The following is a 21,655-nucleotide window of genomic DNA, read 5'->3' on the forward strand; positions in this document are numbered from 1 at the left end:
AAGTCAACTATTGTCCAAAGTACTGGGGATTCAGAGATTAATAGTAAATAGTTTCTGCCTTACCAAGACTCTGTTTACAGATATAAAATTAAAGGTAATTTAAGGGGAGCCCTATATAAAACACAAGTAATTAAAGCCACGTGCACCATTAATTTATTGCAAGAGTGAAAATGGAAGTCTCCCCTAGATCATCACACTAACAGTGACCTTCTGTGTACACGTGTGGACACCAGGCTGCTTGTCCAAGTCCTATCCACCCTGTCCACAGCTACCTGTTGGCTTTGGCCACCCCTTGAAACTAGAAGTGACCACACTCATGAGAATTCATGTAAAAGGAGGCCCATACAGCCACTGTCATCAGAGTAAGTGCTGATTGGGGAAAAAAAAATTCAGGGTCCCAGGATCTGGAGTGTATGAGAGAAAAGATTCCAGGTGATCATACTCTGTCGGCCCCACAGACTCCTAGATCCAGGGCAAGGTGTAGCCAGAGGAGGGCCAGAAGAGCCCTGTAAAGCAGAGCCTCCCAGAGGGGCCCTGGTTGCTGGGTTTTAAGAGGTGCACTGATTACCACAATGTGCGAAGAACTGCAAAATAAGACAGTACAGAGAAGTGTGAAAGCTTAGAGAAGGGAGGGCATAGATCTGTTTGGAAGAGGTGAGGAGGACCCAGGAAAGGCTTCTCTGCAGAGGTGACTATAGAGCTTATGTTCAACAAGCAGGCAAGGAAGGCAAGAGCATTCCAATAAAAGGATTGGCATATGCAAAGGCAGGGAGATGGGAAAGAAAGGAGTTTTGTCCAGAGAAGTATTTCAGCATGGAGAGAAGGAAGAAAGCATGGAGAGGGTTTGGAAGAGCCGACAGAAAGGCATGCAGAGGGCAGAGCATGATGTACCTTGTAGGCTAAGCTTGGGATTTATTTTTATCTTTAAAGTTTTATTATAAAACATTGAATAGTAAAATAAACCCCCAATATACTTAGCCTGCAGATGCATTTATCCACATTTTCTATTCTTACCTATCTAACCCTTCTCTTCTTTCCTTCCTTTCTTCCTTTTTCTTTCTGATTGTGTTTTTGTTTTTTTTGCGAATCCTTAACATCATGTTATTTCACCCAGCTGAGAAATTCTTACTTTCTTTTAAAATTTTGTTACATCTACATGGTTCAAAATTTAAAAGTTACAAAAATTATGTAGGGTAAAAAGTCTTCCTCCTGGCCCTATCCACCAACTACTCAGGTCTCCTCCTTCAAGGCAACCAATGTTAGTTACTTGTGTTACCTTCCAGAGGTATTTTGTGCAGATACAAGCACGGATATTTCCACCTCAGCTAAGAGATATTTATTTTTTTTCTATAGAAGATGGGGAATTTGCCATTGATGGAATAGACATGTTCATTTAGAAAGATCAAATTGACCATCATCCAGCTAAGCTAGATTGGTGGTGTGAAATTGGTTGCAGGCACTTGGGCAAAGAATGGTCCAAAGAAGTTGCAAAGCCTAAATTAAAAAGTGGTGTAGTAGATGGAGAAAAGCAGATGAATCAGAAAGATATTTGGAAAAAGAATCAATTCGTCTAAGTATCTGATGGGATATAGGTGCAGAATTTGAACAAGGAATTAGAAGGACTCCAGGCTTCCTGAATTAGGTACCCAAGTGGACAGGGATGCCGTTAACTAAGATGGGAAACCATTGAAATAAAACAGGTTCGGTGAGGAGGAGCAGGAAGGTGAGGGGTTCAGATTGGGACGTTAGAGTTTACCATGGGACATCCAGGTACAATTACTGAGCAGACAATTCTAAATTGGCACATGGAACTCAAGAAAATATTATATGGCTGTTCCCGGGAATTATACATTCATGTAAGCTGTTCTATCCTCTCCACCTTACTTATCTTCTCTCCTCCAAACCCCATTCCCAGATGAATCTCCAATAATGAGGAGGAAATCTCTGAGAAGTTCAGTTCATTTCTTCTATCTTCCAAACCCCTCCTACAAAGGTGATCCAGGCCGTGTTGATCATTTCTTGTTACTTAGAGAGATAGTGGGTGCCCTGTGCCTTGAAACATAGTATAGCGATTAGCAGCCTGTGCTCTAAAATCACACAGATCTGGGTTCAAATTCTGGTTATGCCATTTTCTACTTGCGTGATTTTAAGTATGATACCTAAACTTTTAGTTTCTTTATTAGTAAAATACTGATACTCATATTACCTACCACAAAGGGGTGTCATAAAGATAGAATAAAACTAAAATAATTGCAATTTTTATTGTTGTATTTGATACTGATGAACTTAGGAAGTTCTCCTTTGACTGCATTTTATTGACTTAAAACAACTTTTCACAAAGAATAAGTTGTAGATCATCAGCATCAAAATCAACTGTAAAGCTTTTTAAAACTGCATATTCCCATCACATCTTGGAGCTAGTGAATCAGATTCTCTGGCAATTCAAAGAAAAATCTATATTTTTAACAAGCTTCTCACTTGACCCTTGTACACATTAAACTTTGGGAACCATTGGTTTGTGTCTATGTGTAGCAAATCTTAAAGATCCAACTAATAGTTTTCGACTAAACATCTGAAATTGGTAGCCTGTTCAAATAGTCTTTTATTTATTTTTATTTTTTAATTAAATCTGATTGCATTGGTGAGAGATGGATTTTCCAATTGACCACAGACTCCAACAATCTTTTTGGCTATATATTTCTGTTTCACACAGTCAACAGCCAGGGAAGGATTTGAGTAGCTGGACAGGTGAAGCTTACCTAAGGTTGTGTTCTGACATCAGCATATATGTGTTTGTGTGTGTGTATGCCAGCTTATAAGGGCTTTATAAAACTAGTAAGCACTTGTCTGTTCAGATCCTGACCGAGGCATGCCTGTGGCTATGCTCTCTTCAACACATCTTTATTTAGACTATTCAATTTGCTTTACCTATATGTGTTTTACATTTGATATTCCAAAACTCTATAAAGTGAACATTATTATTAACAATTAACAAACGTAGACTTCAAGTCTACGTTTGTTCACATAAATAAATAAGTTTATTTATTTATGTGAAATTAGTAAATAGCAGGACTGAGATTCTAACCCTGGATTTGTAGTTCTATGCCCAGGGATCTTTCCATTATATTACTTTGCAGACATTGGAGTTTGAGAATCCTAAGCGTCATGTGTTCTGGGATGTCAACAAGTTTTGGAAAATGAAGACATTAAATTCTGTCCTTTAGATTTCATGCAGTTCTGTGATAGAAACATCATATTCTGATGTCAGTGAAAAGTACCCTTGCAATGCTTCTCAAAATTTAGTATGCACACAAGTCACCTGGGGATCTTGTGAAAATGCAGCTTCTGTAGGTCTGAGGTGGGGGCTGAGATTCTGCATTTTTACCAAGCTCTCGAGTATTGCTGACGCTGCTGGTCCAGGACCCCATCGGAGTAGCAGATCCCTAGATGATTTAGAAGGCAGGTGAAGAGCAATTGAATATTTCTAAAAATGCTTTCAATTTTATATTAGTCATCTGAATGACCTGTAATTGGCCAAATGTCCTTCAGAATGACTGGAATGCCACTCATGGAGAAATTATGACTGCTAGTTGTCTGGGAAAAAGCAAAAAGTTTCAAGCCATGTACCTAACCATTCTAGAAAGGCTCACAAAAGAGCAAGAGAAATGCTGTTGGGAATGGGGGGAAAGGTTACATTATACTTGTAAATTATAACAATCTATTATATAGTGTGCAAAATATTTTGATTTGGCCATCTACACAAATTGAGTGAATTAGCAGTTGCAAATTTTAAATAAAAATACAATACAATTTGTTAGTCAGTACTGTATTAATACCGATCTGAAAAAAAGAATTTGTTTGGTCTTTAGAGACCATGATTTAATGTAAGGTCTCTCTCTGAGACTCCAAATCAACAATGTTTCTCGACTATTTAGAGAATAGATCAGATCTAGTCCAGGATTTGAAACTTTTGTCTCCCATCCAATTCAGCTACAAGCATTGTATTTGGCCCACACATGTTTTTATTTATTGATTTTTGAATGTGATCCTCTTGGAGAGGGGGAGCTTCCTACTGTCTCCATCAACTTCCACGTCTCCACTTCACTCATTCACTCACTTGGCACCAGATGTCGCTTTTGTGTGTGACAATTACATGAAGACAATTTCCTCTTGATATAATAATTTCTTAAATTCCTAATCCACCTTTGCATGTTAGTCTGCTCAGGCTGCCATGACAAAGTACCACAGACTGGGTGGCTTAAACAATGGAAATTTATTTTCTCACAGTTCTGGAGGATAGGAGTCCAAGATCAGGGGGTCAACACGGTCTGGTTCTGGTGAGAACCCACTTTCTTGCTTGCATATGGCCAGCTTCTTGCTGTGTCTTCACATGTCAGAGAGAAAGTTCTGGTGTCTCTTCCTCATCTTTGGAGGACATCAGTTCTATCAGATCAGGGCTTCACTCTTATGATCTCATTTAAGCTTAATCACCTCCTAAAGGCCCTATCTTCAATACAGTCACATGGGCGTTTGGGTTTCAACATACGGATTTGAGGGGGGCACAATTCACTCAATAACACTGGGTAACCTCTAAGCTTCGCTAATATATTAGCAAAGCAGCTTAAACGTTTACCTCATGTAATTGTTTAAATATTTCTTTTTGAGTAATCAATGATTTTGCTTTTTTCATTTCTATTGTATACGGTTTTCTAACAGCATAAATTCCCAACTTGCATCATCTTCTGTGTACGTGCTTATAATTGATAGGAGTTAAATATTTAGAAAATTTTCTTAACTGAACTCAAATATAACTGAGTTTATACTGAAGATAATAAAATAACAAAAACCCTGATTAATCTCATCACTGTCTACTCTAGGGTATCATTTACCTGGCTAGTAAGCAAATGATATAGAAAAAAATTACAGAACTCAGACTGAATAAAAGAGAGAGATCAGAGTTATATTTATTTTGGCATTTGGACTGTAATAGCTTATGTGACTTGAGATAATTTGACACAAAACTGACAAGTGACTATCTCACTGCCCAAATGTTCACAGGACAAAGGATAGCCTGTAAATAATAGTGTCACCTGAAGTTTCTTCAGATTCCATTTCTGTTGTTGTGAGATGGACATAAATCAAGGGACTCCAATTCCCCAATTGGAGGCAGATTTGGATAGTCAGATTATTCAAGTGTTTGACTCCAGCTTATCTCCTAGCAGAGGTTCATAAAACACCAAGTAGCAAATGTTTTGCCTATCAGTCTGTCACTTGGAAAAGGATATGTCATTTAAGAGAGACACTTAGGTTCTATTGTTATATTTGGAGAGCGAATTAATTTGACATTTCATCCTGGAACCCAATACTGTGTTTAAGGGAATAACATAACAGTGTTGCAGGATTACGAGCATTTTGTGAATGCCCTGTTTTAATTCGCAGAGAGTTAGCATCGTTGACATGAGGATGCTGCACTGAGGATGCTGGCACTGAGCAACTTCCCAAGGAGCTTGCGTTATCAGGCAATGCTGAGATCAGGGGCTTTGTTGGGGCTTACAGATGTGCTGCCTGTGACTTCATTAGTATAATTGATTAGAAACTAGGACATATTTAGTATTAATCAAGCTTTTTTTAGTGAGGCTGATTACGCACCGTCCTCTTGATGCACTATTTTAGTCTAGAACTTCCTTAGGACCAAGTTGCAAGAAAATGGCATTATGTAAAAAGGAACTTACAGTGGCATTAAAGTGTGCTATTTGATTTTAGGAATACAGTTATAACAAGTCAAAATGAGGAGCTTAAGTATATTTCGCATTTTAAGTTTTTAAAAAAGTAGAGCTTGTATATAGACTGGATTATTAACTTTGCTCACAGGAGATTGGAGACGATTTAGGATTTTAAAGTAGAAATCTAAAAAACTCATGGACATTGTTGTGGGTAAAAGTGCTTCTACATGTCTGTGAAGCTCTTAAAAGCTACCTTTGTGCCTTGAAAGCACTTAAAAAAATAAGTTTCTCGCAGCCCTCACTTTGCTCTGCGTGGTATTGGTACACTTCGTATCTCAGGCCACTTATCTAATACCTTGAAGTTGTGTCTTGCCTTTCCAGAATTTCACTTCTCTCTCCACCTCACACGCTTTATATATCATAATAAAGCTTCTATTGTTTTGAGTCTTGGGATATAAAGAGACTAGTTGTATATTTAATCAGTTGTTTCCTTTGACTATATTTTTTAGAATATGATTGGCCAGGGAAAATTGGCTACAAGAGCATTAAAAAGATCTTATATAATAACTACCTTATGTAATCATTCTGGTCACTTGTTGTCAACTTGCATTTAATTATGGACATAACTAAATTGGAACTACCTTAAATATGGACCTAACTTAAATATAATATTAATTCTCATGATCTTTCAGAAACATATTAAATTTTGTGACAGATTTAATTTCCTTGTCTATTGGGAACTCTCGCTGGGGTTGAAAGGCATGAACGTTCAAAGAGCCACTGTAGTCATCCATTCATTCCACAAATGAAGCAGATCTATGTGAGTCCTGCCCACCCCCTCGTCAGATGGTACCCTATTATGGTAACATTACAGGTGGTTTTAACCCTTACCATGAGAGCCGTTTTATCATCAAATGTTTGTCAGAACTCTGTTTCTTGGGAGGGATTAGCCCCTCACTGCTCTCAGACAGAATCCTTAGTGATTAAACAACACAACTTTAGGCAACATTTTCCATCCCCTCCCCAGTCACCAAGAAGAGTTGCTTCATAAAATCTTTGAATAAGTACAATCGCCAGATATGATCCCATTATTTTTTAATCAACAATGCCAGAAGGTTTTTTCTTTCTCCTACTCAACACAGACACCCCACCAAACACCCTGTTATTTGTTGCCATTGATCTCTGAAGAACTGAAAACTTCCACTCACATGTGATTGCTGGACTTTCAGTGTACAATTGCCACAACTCGTCTATTGTGGCAAAGATGTGGAAGGAACAAGTTAAGTGATCCTTTATTAAGCATATATCTTATAGTTAAATTATTTTTAATATTTTATTACAAACACACGATTTGCATGAATGAAGCAAGATATAGTAAGGTGAATAAATACTAAGTACCTAGTATCTTGAATAAATATTTAATTGGTACTTAGTATTGCAATTGTAAAAAATATTATATTGTAAAAAATACAAATGCCATTACCTATATGTGGGCAAGAGAACTCTAGAGAGAAGACTAAGGACCCAGCTTCCAATCTCAACTTTCACACTTATCAGTTGTATGATCTTTGACAAATCAACTGACTCCATTTCTTCACCTGTAAACTGTGGGGCCTGAACTCAAATGGTCTCTTAAGTCCCTCTCTGCTTTCACCCAGAGATTTCAAGCTTACTTTTTTCAAAGCTGGTAGGTTGGTAATAAGCTGCTTTAAGAGCAGAGTGATGACTCTATGGCTTTGCATAGCAGTTACATAGCTACCATAGATATGTAAGATATCGTCATGGCCTAGATAGAGATGTCAAACTTGTTGGGGCAATCAGGCATGCCCCTCTGTAATGGATAATGCTATGAAGCATTATTTACTGAAGTACAAAAGTGAGTTGTACAGATCATAAAGGCTGTAAAAGTTAGGAAGAAGTTGAGATATGAGCAAGGCAAGGCTATGAAATGAAATCACAAGACTCACACTGGGCCATAAAGAGTAAGTTGGTAGAATTTGTATAGAGGAGAAATGAGCATTATAAGAAACTTATTATAAGATAATTTCTTACCATAGGGTGCATCGAGGACAATGTTCTACAGGAGCTAGTAATGTTTTATTTACTATTCTATTAAACTGAGTACTTTATCACCTTAGCTCTTCAGTGAGATATGTAGAGAGAAAAGAGCATAAAATAATAAAATAGAAATTTGGCCCCAGTTCTTATTCCATTAACTCTATGACACAATAAATTTTATTGAACATTAGGCCAATATAATATTTTTCTTTGTTTTGTGGTGAAATAAACTCATATCTTTCAGAGATTTTTAATGGGATTGACCTTTAGTTATAAATTTTGATAAAATATATAAACCAAACTACTTTTAGCACCTATTTAACTTAGAAAACTGCTAAGACGACTGAATGAAATAATATATATAACAACTTAGCACATTTTCTAGCACAGTTATGTACTCAACCCTTAGTCACTATTATCATCATTATCATTTTTCTATCAGGAAATTTCTTTTATATGCTAGTTTTTTGTGGTAGTTTTTTATTGGTATCTATAGAAGATAATAAGGTAATTACATTAATGACATTAGTCAGTATCCAGGAAACTACAATTTCTTAATGCAGGACTGGGGTGATATCCTGAAGGGTTTTGTACTCACAACTAAAGCTTTTGCACCTCCTCACAGACTGCATGAGCCTGCTAAAGAAATTGAGAAGAGGAGACGCAGGATTAGATTTGCATTTTAGATCATTGTGTCAGCTATAGAAAGAATGGGTGGGTGAGATATAGGGCTTGGGGGTTTGGAGACAAGACAGATAAGTAGCCTCCCATGAGGCTACTGCTCATGGGGAAAAATTATGCTACTTTTCTTTTAAGCAATCACATTTAACCCTCCAAACAACTCCAAGCAGTGTATATGATTTACATCATTGTATAGAGATGATCAGAGAAATCAAGTAAATTTCCTAAGATAACACAGTTCTAACAGTGGTATAATTGGAATTGGAAGCCAGGTGTTTCATACCCAGGCTCAATCTATTTCCATTATCTTTGACTAGCAATTAAGTGTTAGGGCTGAGCATAATTGCTAAAGTCTTATCTGAACTGGGTAAATGAATGGCATTATGAATAAGGACATTATTTGGGGGGATGATAGTGAGTTCAGTTTTGGGTTTGTTGAGTGTATCAGGGTCCCTGGCACACTCAAAATGGGTGATTAAGAGTGTTCAATGAATGTAGTATTTATAGAGTTTGAGCGGAGTTATGGTGAAACACCCCAGGGCTAGCAAAACAGGAAGTCTTTATCAGCTCTAGGCCTGATGATGCAGGTGAATGGAGTGGTTTACAACCCCAAAGCCTTGTAACTCTAGGAGACAGATACCCAGTCAGAGCTATGTCCTTCAGTATGGAAACACACCATCAACACTCTGTAAAACGATGTATATAATATTCTCAGTGAACCAGGAAGGGACTTGGAGAATAAATGCCCATCTCTCTCTTTTTATCCTGCCCTACTATCTCTTGATGTTGCTCCCATACAGATATGGGAGTCATAAGCTTAAGCACAGCATTTCCTGAAGTTTGTTATGGGGAACTCTAGTTCTATGATGGTCTTTGTGGGAAAAAAATTTCATGACAAAATGCTTTAGGTCAGCATAATGTTATTATTTCTTTCTTGGACATCACAGTGTATACTAGTATATTAAAAGATCTAAGAAATTCTGTACACACACAAAAAAATCTGTTTAATTTTTTAAACTCAGTGATTCCCCTATTTTTTTGATCACAGAAACCTTTCTGTTCTCAGTAACACTTATCCAAGCTCCTAAGGAATAAGTGATCTTAAAAACACCCCGTGTCATAATGAAACTTGGTTCTGAACATGGATGTGAATAAGATTGTCTAGTGCATAGAGTTCACCCAAGAAGAGAAATGTGGGTAACAACATTGTTTTAGTCAGGGTTCTCCAGAGAAACAGAAGCAATAGGATGCATGTACACACACACACACACACACACACACACACACACACACGGGCTAGGGGATTAGGGATCATGTGATTGTAGGGGCTGGCAAGTCTGAAATATGCAGGGTACGCAGGGAATACTGGCAGATTGTAGATCCAGGGAACAGCAGATGCTGTACTGTCAAGTCCAAAGGCAGTCTGGAGGCAGAATTCCTTTTTCCTTGTGGGACTTCGACCTTTCCACTTAAGGCCTTCAACTGGTTGGATGAGGCCTACCAGCATTATGGAGAGTAATCTATTTTACTCAAAGTCTACTGATTTAACTGTTAATCACATCTAGAAAATATCTTCACAGCAACATCTAGACTGGCCTTTGACCAAGCAACTGTTACCATAGCCTAGCCAAGTTGACTCATAAAATTAACCATCACAAACATCATCAAAGGCAGACTAGAAGCCAAAGATGAGAGGGTATGAAGGAGGAAAGGGCACAACAGGGCCAGTGCTCCAGAGAGATGGATAGCACAAAGACTGACCAGGGACCTTCAGATTTGTCAATTAGAAGATCATGGTGCCCTACTCCCGCCTCTAACTTTTCTCTCTGCCACAAACAAATGAGTGTATAGGAGTCAGGAGTCTGAACGAAAGGTCCAATTGTGAGATTCATAACCTCTCAGAGACTCAGTTTCCTCACCTGCAAAGTGATATTCTTGAAATAGATGATCTCAAAAGTCTGTTCCATCTTTGAAATTTTATCATGCTCGAGGGGCTTATTTCATTCATTCTTTTCCTCACCACACATTTATTTCATTTCCTTGGTGTTAAACAGTGGGCTAATCAATACTTCCAAGGGAAAATGAATCCTCTATTTCAGAGTTCTAAAATCCTTCCAATATCCTGTGGTTGTTGTTTTAAACTTTTTATTTTGAAAAGATTTTAGATTCACAGAAGAGCTGTAAAGAAAATATAGAAAGTTCTTTTACACCCTTCTAGAAGCTTCCTCTAACGGTAACATTTTATGTAACCGTGGTTTGCCTACCAAGACTAAGAAATTAACTTTGGTACAACACTACTGGTGACTGACTTTATTCGGCTTTCACTTTTCAATGGTTTGTAAAAGATGTTTTTAAAATTATTACTTGCATGTGTGATGGGGACACATAGTAACATAAGTATTCACAGCTTTTCTCCTCTACTTTAACTTCTAAGGAATAGTTTAGGTTTGCCTGGTCAGCTTCTGAGTGTTTGTGTTCTGCTCAGGATATGCTGGGTGAGCAGAAGAATTGGAAGGAACCCATAGAATTAAATTAATGTTCCAACAGAAAGGGTTACTCCCCAGAAGAAAATATAAGACCTAGATAGTGAGAAAAGAGGTCAAGAGAAGGGAATAGGAGAGCCAGCATGGGCTGGAGTAAGTTTCCAGTGTGCTTTTGGGAGAGAGAAGGGTTTTGGGGGGAGCAGCTGTGATGAAGGAGGGTTGAGAAGCTCGGGTAAAGGAGACAATCTTTAGAACATTTTGCTTTGGGTTATACAACGTTAGCTATTTGAGAGACTTCAGTAAAGATTTAAATTTATCTTCAAACCTTCTGGGAATTTTAGACTTGTTTCTTTTGACTGCAGCATTGTGCTAGGTCTGGGCAGGAGGTAACACAGTTATGTTTGAGTTAATATGTTAGAACAAGTGTACTTCAGCTTAGTATCAGGGAGAAGCAGAGACGTCTTAACAACTGACGAGTAAATTTACAAAAAAAGAAATCCCAAAACAAACGCATGGAAGTGTCAAGAAGAAGGAAAAGAAAGATGGAAAGAAATGAGAGTTTCCCACAGATTATGAAATATAAATACATTTTATTAGACATTGAATGTATTTCGTAAAAGCTGATGTCTCCAAACCTAAAACTTTTCTTTCTTGTTATTTGGTTTTGATTTCCCATTATTGATTATTAAAAAGACTTTTTGTGAAAATTATTAACTTTTTCCCATTGACCTATATATAAGGGAAAGAAGTTTTGTTTTTCTTTCCCTACATATCTGACAATATAGCTAGGGGCGTCTGTCTGATTTAACTGTCCAGTGGCCATAAGTTTTTACTCTGGACATCAAGGGCGGCCCCCAAGAAATGGGAAGCAGTGAAGAAAACTCCTCTTGCTGAGGACCAGCTTTCCGCCTCAGAGCTGTCTCATAATGTTTATGCTGGTATCAAGAAACAGTTTTTCCCCTGTATTTTGACCAAAGAAGAAGTTAGGGGTGAGAAAGTTTGTGAATCTGAGTGAATGTGACCTATTAATAGCTTTCTTATTATCGAATTCTGATTGGAACTCTCCTGTGCCAGCAAATTTTTCTCATAAAGCAATTTTTTCTTATAAAGCAATTTATAAGAAAAAAACTGGGTCCCCCCAAAGCTTTAGTTTACAAGTACCAGTTTTTCTTTATAAAACATTTATTTGCTATTTGTGTCAGCTTGATCTAAATGTTTCTTTCTATTACACAAGCTTATTACAATTCCAAATGGTATTATTCCTCTTCTCTAGAACTGTTAGGAAAAGTGGCTACATCTTTAAAGCCCGGTCTGTTTTAGCCAAATGGAGTAAAGAATTTAGGCAATTGTTCACATGGTAAAGTGTGAGGGAATACTCCCTTCAATTAGGTGAGTATTTTAAGTAAAAAACAAATTTAATCTCCTAGAATAGACCTTGTATTAGGAAGAAGATAAAAATTTTGTTACTAGTTTAGAATAACCCATGAAAGATGATGAAATTTATGTAGTCCATTAGTTAAAACAAACCTGAGTTCAATATAATAAAACTATTATAGCTTAAAGAGTTGTACTCTTTCAATGGGCACTTATTTCCTTTTTAAGTGTTGATATCTATTAGGCATATTTTTAAAAACTGAAAGACTCCCGTCGAGAATTAGACATATAAATGTGCTCAATATACCAATAACTTTTGCTAATTTTTAAGTCAAATTATATTTGAAAATAACTATTGAGTCTTTCTAATTTACTTAGTAAACCAAGCTCTAAATTCTCAAGGATCTGTTATAAAAATAGCAGTATCTTTGAAATGGTACTTTAAAGTAATATATATTTTGATTTTGAATTATAACCAACTTTTTCTCTAAATATCAATAATTTAGTCGCAGAAGGGAAAGCCTCAATTTTATGATGTTTCTAGGTATTCTTGACATTTTAAATGCAATGAAGTGCTTTTGCAATCCATTTCCAACTGCAATCCATTTCTACAAATGTTGAAAAAGCATATAGATAAAAATATGGAAAAAGTAATCTTATGCAAATAATATGATATTGAAAATGAAAAGCTATTAGAAAAGAATCTTATATTTATGTTTCCCTTGCCCTTGTAGAAAGACACATTGGAAAAGTTGATCTTGAGCAAGCAAAGATTCTGCATAAAAAGTTGATCTTGAGCAAGCAAAGATTCTGCATAAAAATAAACTTTAAAAGGGTTAAAAGCTTTTTTTAAAAAAAATCTCCAAATGGCAGCAGCACCACAAAAACTAAAACCCTAAGAAAACATAAAGGAAAATGCAATTGTACTGCATGGCGATATCCGGAGATGAGTGTATATAGATGGAGAGATTCTCACTTGAGTAAAAGTCAATAAACTTTAATTGAGCGTTTGCTTTCTGAAATGTAAAAGCATTGAGAGGAAAAATAAACATCAGAGTGCCTCTCTCTCTCTCTCTTTCTCTCTCATGCTCATGTGCGTGCGCAGGCGCTTACACACTGAGGTTGCCTTTGTTGTTTCATTTCTACGTAGAAAAGTGAAAAAGAATAGATGTAGCAACCTTCACCTATATAAATGTAACCCACTCAAAAGTTATGCAATCACTTATCTAAGAAGCTTTTATCATTTTTGAAAGGTTTGGGAGAAATCTACCTTATCTATATTAAATATTAAGTTTAATTAACATAAGAAATTTTTTTGCTATTTAAAATGTATCAAATAATCTTTATCTTTGCATTCACTTTTGCATACGAAATTCAGAAACAGAAAAAAATTGTCATCATGTCAGAGAATTTTGGCTGTGAGAGAGCTGAAAGATAAGTTTCACAACGATAAGGTAGAAGTCAGCACTTCTTTTCTGACGTTGCCTCAGTTTGCAAGTTTTTAGTAGAATAAGTCTACCTCAAGCTACATTTCATATTGCAGGGGAAAGAATAGGGTTTGTGGTCATCCTTCGTTTTGAACCTGGTTCTGTCACATGTGTGATTTGTGAAGTAGGGCATGTTACTCATCTTTCCGGAGCCCATTTTTTCACAGGTTATAGGATGTGGAGACTTTGACCCGAGGACTAAGTAGATGTTAATGCATGGAAAGTCATGTGCTTTATTATATTTGTATAATTTCCTATCACCTTGAAATTAGTGTGGTTCCAACCAAAACTAAATACACTTTTTTGCCTTGCTCTAATCATATAAAGTAATTATTGAGGTCACTTCTCCATAATCTTTTTGAAACTTAAAGAAGAACTGTAGGTAGTATGGTGTCTTGAAATATTTTGAATTTACACTGATAATATCTGGAGTCCTTTGGGACATGTCCTTCCTGAATGGTTCTGTATCACTAAGAGTTATCAGCCTGTTTCTGCAGGACATGAACGGGCACTCTGCCCCTCAGGTCCTCCAGCTGGCGTGAATAGTAACACTTCCACACTCAGTTCAGAATAGCGCCGCACATACCATCTCCCCCAAGAGGAGCTTTCGCCCCTTCACGTGGTGCTCTTGGGTTTGGGCCTCCCTGCCGGCTCTCTTAGACTCTACCTCTAATGTCTCTAAGTTGTAATTGTAAACTTTCTCACTTCTTATTCTCATACCCAGAGTTCCTGAAAGGAATTTTTTAAAACTCTAGACCCTGACCAGGGGTTTGACATAAGGCTAGATAAACATTTGTTTATTTAAGTGAATAAATTGTATATGTAAAAGTCTCTAGGTAGTCACTGAAAGAGGCTATAGAATTGCTGGTTGTGAACTGTTTGTTGTTAATAACTGATAATGAGACGAGCTGCCTTCTGAGAATCATTCAACTACCACTAAAGGAAAAGCCAACACGAAGACAATGGATTCAGGGTTCTGAAAGGCTAGTTCAGTTATGGCAGATAACTCAAGTGAGGTTCTTCATTTCGAGAGCTTTGCTGTCATAGCAACCTAATTACGGTGTAATGAGAGGTACTCCTACCATATTTCTATAACGTTGCTTTCCTTCAAGAGGCCCAAATAAAATTTGAAGGAAATTTTTGGGAAAAAAAAGAAAAAGAATATTTGTACTGAATTCTTTTACTTAACCTTCTTCCTTACAATATGATCACAAAATTCAATGGGGCCCTTGACATGACCCAGCAACAGCCAAAGTCCCTCTTAAAACATAACTTATCACAATATAATTCCTCTGCTTGAACCCTCTCAGTGGGTCTCCCATCTTACTCACAGTAAAATGGAAAATTCGTACATAAACAAGATTCTACGTGATCAGCCCCTGCTACATCTCTGGCCACATCTCTTACCACTCTCCTCCTGCACCTTCCTCTCCAGCCACACTGGTCTCCAGGTTCATCTTTGAATATATCTAGAATGCTCTCGTTTCAAGGGCTTGGCAGATATTTTTCCTCTGCTGGAAAATTCTTCTCCCCAATAGCCCAAAACTCTCCTGCTTTTTAAAGAATCTTTTAAAATATTATTCATTCAGAAAGTTTTACTCCTGCTCCACCTTAAAAAAAGCAATTCACCTGCCATCCTCTCATGCTGTAATCCTTTAAACCAAGCTTTATTTCTTTCCTGTCCCTTATTTTCACCTGACATTATGTACACATATATACATATTTATATATTCATGAGTACATAGACATATATGTATTAATTTTTAAGCCTTAAAAATGGACTTTCCTCTTGCTTTGAAATTTTTTAAGCCATAGAAAAGCCAGAGAACATACAATAGCTATTTACAACTCTAAAGCCTTTTATGTTATCTTTTCCCAGCAAAATTAGGAAATAAATGCAAGATATTGCATACTTTATTTGGAGAATGAAGGAATAAAAGGGTGAAGAGGAACTTAAATACACTCTACTCCTTCCCCTCCCTGTTATATTGAAACAGAGGATCTACTCACAGTTGCATAAGACAGTGGCTACTAATTATAGCAAAACTCAGGCTAGAATCCATTTCTCCTTCATTCCAGTGCAGTGCCCTTTCACCCAATGTTAATGCCTACTTATGTACTTTTTCCCTGAAGTTTCTCAATACAAAATATTCCAGACACAGCCTCCCTCAATACAGAAAAATAAGAATTAATGTGCAGGGGGCCGGCCCCGTGGCTTAGCAGTTAAGTGCGCGCGCTCCGCTACTGGCGGCCCAGGTTCAGATCCCGGGCGCACACCAACGCACCGCTTGGCCGGCCATGCTGAGGTGGTGTCCCACATACAGCAACTAGAAGGATGTGCAACTATGACATACAACTATCTACTGGGGCTTTGGGGAAAAAAAGGAGGAGGATTGGCAATCGATGTTAGCTCAGAGCAGGTCTCCTTCAGAAAAAAGAGGAGAATTGGCATGGATGCTAGCTCAGGGCTGATCTTCCTCAAAAAAAAGAATTAATGTGCATTTACTCAAATAGTTCAATAAATGTCACACCTAGTGTCGATGCAAAATAACCAATAACCATTCTATAGATAAGAGAAATAAGGTGAGTCTTACTTGAGCCAGAGTGAGGATTATAACCTGGGAAGGCCTTAGAAAGCATTCCGGAGAAGCATGGTTTTCACTACAGTCTTATATCTTTTTAGAACAAAGAACATACATTAAATACACCCAGGATACATTTTCATCAAAGTTTCAAAGAGGTATCTGGTTGCAAATTAGCAGGTCAACGTGACCCTAATGTCTGTAAAGAGACTAATCCGGGAGGCAACACCAGCAGGGCAGAGGAGAGGAAGTATATATTCTTATCTTGAGAGTGCATTCTTCACTTGAACGGTTAAAGCAGATGTACAATGTATGTTTGACAGGCCGTAAATCAAGCTTTTTAGTTCAAGCCGAATCAGTTTTGAACCTGAATACTTACTCCATATACCTCAATATGTGAAAATCTCTTGTCACTAGAAAAATTATTGAAGATTATCTGTAGTCAGATTTTTATTGTTTCTAAAATCTAGTCATAGCCAGTCATTGCTATCATTATTTTTTGAACATCCACTCTGGTCCAGGCACTTTAGCTCAGTTTCTCCATTCCTTACAATAAGCCAGCAGGATAGATTTTATTAATCCCATTTTTCAAATGAGGGAAGTGAAATTCAGTGTGTCAGAGCACATTGCCCAATGTCACACAAACAGAAAGAGTCAGAGGCAGAATTCAGACCAAGGTCACCGATGCTAGCACCCATGCTTTCTCTCTTGCCCCATGCCCCTCTGTAGATAACAATGGAGAACTCTATATAATCGCTGGTGTAATTGGCCTTATCTGCTTACGTGAAATTTTCCATGATCACGGTAGTGAGTGGGGTTCCAGGCCAACCTCTGCCACTCTAAAAAACAAGGTGACAGTGATGAGGTATGTCGAATGCATTGTTATAAAAGAAACACATTCTTATTCACTTCACTGGGACCAAGAATACATAAGCCTGACCATAGAGGGTTAGAAGAAAAACATCCATCTGACATGTAAAATCTGGATTATCTCTACACTAGAAGGGCAAAGAGGGAAGGAAGAAAACAAAAGATGAAAATGAAACACTTGCATTTGTTTTACTAGGAATAGGCATCTTAGAAAGCTTTTACAATTATAATTAACTATTGTGCGTTCTCTGTCTTTGTGATGGCATAAGAACGTTTAAAATTAAAAGAAAAGCCCATTGTAAAATCTTAGAAGGTAAAAAGCAAGTCGTTTAATTTTTCTTTTATGTGATGTTAATTTATGCAGAGCTAATAACATATTTGTGGCTCAGAGCTGCTCATTGTGGAAAGGATTTCTCTCTCAACCAGGCTGTCCTGTGATCCCTGCCAGATAGAGCCATCGTTTCAGGGCTTGTGACACTTGCCTGAGAAACTCAACATGGTAATAAGTTCATGTTCTATAGACACACTTAATTGTGAACTCCCTGAAAACCAGTGGTATTAAATGTTCTAACTCTTCTTTAGCTGTTACAAACAAAATAGTAAACAAATTGGAAGAGAGGAGGAAGAGGAAATTGGATATGTGGGTGCATAGTCGGGTGGAAAGGGGGCAGTATTGTAGACTGCTGAGAGAGAAAATTCAGGGGGAGGAGTTTTTGTAAAAGAAACATGGGTTACTTTTATATCCAAGTAGGACATCATTAGATTGTTGTGTCTTTTATAAATGAAAACCCTAATTCCACTGCTGCCAAATCACCTATAGACTAGAGACAACCGTTCTTGAAGAAATGCAGAATCTTCAGAAGTTGATGTTCTAAATGAATTCACCATGAATAAAGTCAGTCCCATAATGACAGCTTAAAGGTCTAATTCATAAAAATGTTATTAAAGTACATTATTTATACCTACTTTTTGTGGACTTCTGCTCTTATTCATGACTATCTCAGCGTATGGCCATAATCACAGACAGAGTGTGTAATGGAAGCATTAATTCAATCTGAACTAAGGCAAGAATACTGTATCGCCACAATAAAATCCCAGCTATATTAATTGAAAGGGTAGAATTTATTACACAAGAGCATTTTCTTAAAAAAAAAAAATGAAAAGAATGTCTTCTATCCTATTGCATCAAATATCTTCTTTCATTCTGAAGTTCAGTATAAAATTGACTAATGGGCATGAACTTTTAAATGAAATATGTATTTATCTACATTGTGAAACAGAGACTTGGATGCAGTTGTGATCTTGTCGTGACTATGGCATTGATTTTTGATATGGGCTAAGAAATATTTACAAGTAATCTGTATTTTAATTAAGTCCTTTTCTGGTGCATGACATCAGAAGGTGATTTTAGCAGATGTGATTCAATTGTGTGACATATGCATTTCTTTAGATAAGATAGAAAATGTCCTGCTACATAAAATTTCTCCCAGAGAAGCTGAAAGTAATGCTACTTAAATCAAAAGTATCTTTATCCATAATTTTAAATACGATTTGCATATTTAATATGTTCAAAGCTTTAGGGAAGGGCGAAGTGGAATTCAATTGGTTTATTTCTAACTCTGAAACTATCGAAATTTGACTTCTTGACTTTCTACTTCTGATTGGATGGGCTGTAATGGTACACTGTAGACACATTTAGACAGAGTGTGAATGTATTTCTCCCTAAGACACTAACTTTTCTCTAGGACTCATGAAAAGGGGTTCTTTATAAATTATATTTCTAACACTGAAAGAAAGTGTTGTCTTTGATCTTGTAGGTAAAAATCTCTATACTAAGGGAATGAATTAATTCCCATATTTAATAAGATACAGTTATTAGTAGACAACCTAAGCATTCATAGTAGAACTACGCATTGAATTTCTTCAATGTAGTAACATTTCTTCAGTGTAGTAACAATCTCTTAATAGTTCTGGCTAATGAAAATCTTTGTGTGCTTGGAGTCTACACTTGAGACGAGAGACAAATGACAAAGAGAAAGTCATTTCAAATATAAGATAAATATCATTACTAATTGAAGATAAAACTCAGTCGATTTCCAGCATTAACCATCTTATAACTGCCTCAAACCTAAAAGGATTGAATCTTCCATTTCAACAACTCTGTACTTCTGCATGACTTTGTCATTTGAAATGAGTACACTTACCGGAAAAATATCCGGGAATGTCCAGTTGTTACAAGGCTATGGCTGGGCAGCACTTGAGGTTCCCTCTACCCCTTAGACCAAGGCTTTCTCAGATCTTTGAAACAGAAATCTTCCATGAACAGGTCTACAGGCACCACAAACTCTTCTACGTGGCATCCAGACTTACTGCAACCTCTGGGTGCAAAGATAGTCTGAGTACCCTCAATATACAACCACTCAGAAAGGGCAGTGGAATTTATGTCCCCAACACACTGCCAGACAAATGTCACCAGGCTCCAAATGCCTGTTGACAAGAGGCAGGTTTGAAAAACAGTTAAATCAAAATAGATGTCGTTAATGGCCTGGTGTTTTATTTCTAATGAAACTGAACATACAAAAAGAAAACAAAAAATAATCGTTTTAGCTTACCTGCAGTATCTTTCCTCAGAAATTATATTTTAATTTCACATATTAACATTTTACTTTAGGCACTAGACAAACAATCGTTTGGTTCAGAAAGCTCAAACTTGTTCATTATTTGTAAACAATATTAGCAATCTACAATTTAATGCATTTACTGTGAGCCAGGCATTGTGCAGGGGGCTTTGTAAACATTATCTAACTTTGAGAGAAGTGCTGTTATTTTACAAAGGAGGAAAATAAGGCTTAGTGAGATTAAACCACTTGCTCAAAGTCACAGAGCTATCTGGAGGCAGAACTGACTTAACAGTAATCCTTCAGCGCAATCTTGGCTTTCCTTTTGTACTAAATTTTCCTAAAGGAAATATTTTAAATTTCTTCTTTAGAAAAAGAAGAAGAAAAGAAGAAAGCCGAGAAGAATGTGACTTCCGAAACAAAAAAGAAAGGCAAGAAATTTAAAAACTGTCTAACACAAAAATCAATTGGTATCCATTTATAATGCTACTGGTACAGATGTTTTCTAGAAAAGAAATTCCCTTAATAATTTTATTATTATTCCTATTAACACTGGGGGATTTATAAATATTCCAAATAAAGTTAAAATTGATTAATTTTTAAAAAGAAAATTCAAGCCTGAACACTTCTAAAAATTGTTACTGATTATTTTTTCCTTTCTTAGGATGGGTGTTCGGTTCTCTCTAATTCAGTCCTTACTGACTCTGTATATGAATACGATCATTACTGTTAAATTCATTGAGTTTAATAAAAAAAAAGTCTATCAAAAGAGCAAATTATTTAATGTATGCAAAAAAATACTAGTTGATTGGTTTGCTATGTTTTGTTCTTTTCCTTGTTTTCAAATAGTGCATCTGAAGTTCCAAGTGAACCGCAGAGATTTCTGAGCTTCTGACATGCTTCCAGTGGCCTGATAGCTCAGGAAATATTCAATATATTCCTTTTAATATCCTTTAGAAAAACTATTGAATTCTACCATAAGTAATAAAGCCATTTAATGTTTTCACCGTCATGAAAGATTTTTTGGACTTTCACAAAAATTTGCTCCCATCCTGAAGAGAAAGCACACTTTCGTATTCTGTTACGAAAGTGCTAGTAACACTCATCCTTCACATGATTTACGGCTCTGATCCAGGATTACTCTACAGAAGGTGAATTGGATGCCTTAACGGCAGTCATGTGTGCCCTGAAATATATCAGAATTAAACAGATAGAGGCTTATAATTTTCTCATTTTACTACCAGAAAAAGAAGATGTCAAAAAGAAAACTGAGAAGGAAACTGCTGTTGATGTGAAAAGAAAAGGTATTATACTTTGTTTTCTTAGTCAGATTATGTTCAGAATGTTTTGTTCATGAAAGAATCTTGGAGCAATGTAAACAAATTGGTTAGAGCTACTTAAATCCGTCCACGTACAGACTGCCAAAGCAAAAATTGCGCTGGACAAAGTTAAACAGGCAAGGAAGACTTTATTCAAGGCTATTACCAATAGGAGAGAGAGAGCCTAGAACTCATTCTGAATTCAATTGTACTGAAAAAAAAGCAGGAGGGTTTGTAAGAGCTGGAATGAAGTGGGGGGATTGTAGGCCATCTGTGTTTGCTAACTGGCCTTACTCAAAGGAAAAGTAAACTTTCTCTTATCTCCATGATAGGACTGTAGTTTTTTAACTTGGAGTAAGGTACCCAAGGGAATTAGGTTCCCACTCTCCCACAGAAACTGGGAGCTAGAGGTACTATATTTCCTAATGATTACATTTCGAAGGATAGATCCTAGGTCCTT

This window comes from Diceros bicornis, chromosome 23, assembly GCF_020826845.1.
Source record: "Diceros bicornis minor isolate mBicDic1 chromosome 23, mDicBic1.mat.cur, whole genome shotgun sequence".
Taxonomy (NCBI): Eukaryota; Metazoa; Chordata; class Mammalia; order Perissodactyla; family Rhinocerotidae; genus Diceros; species Diceros bicornis.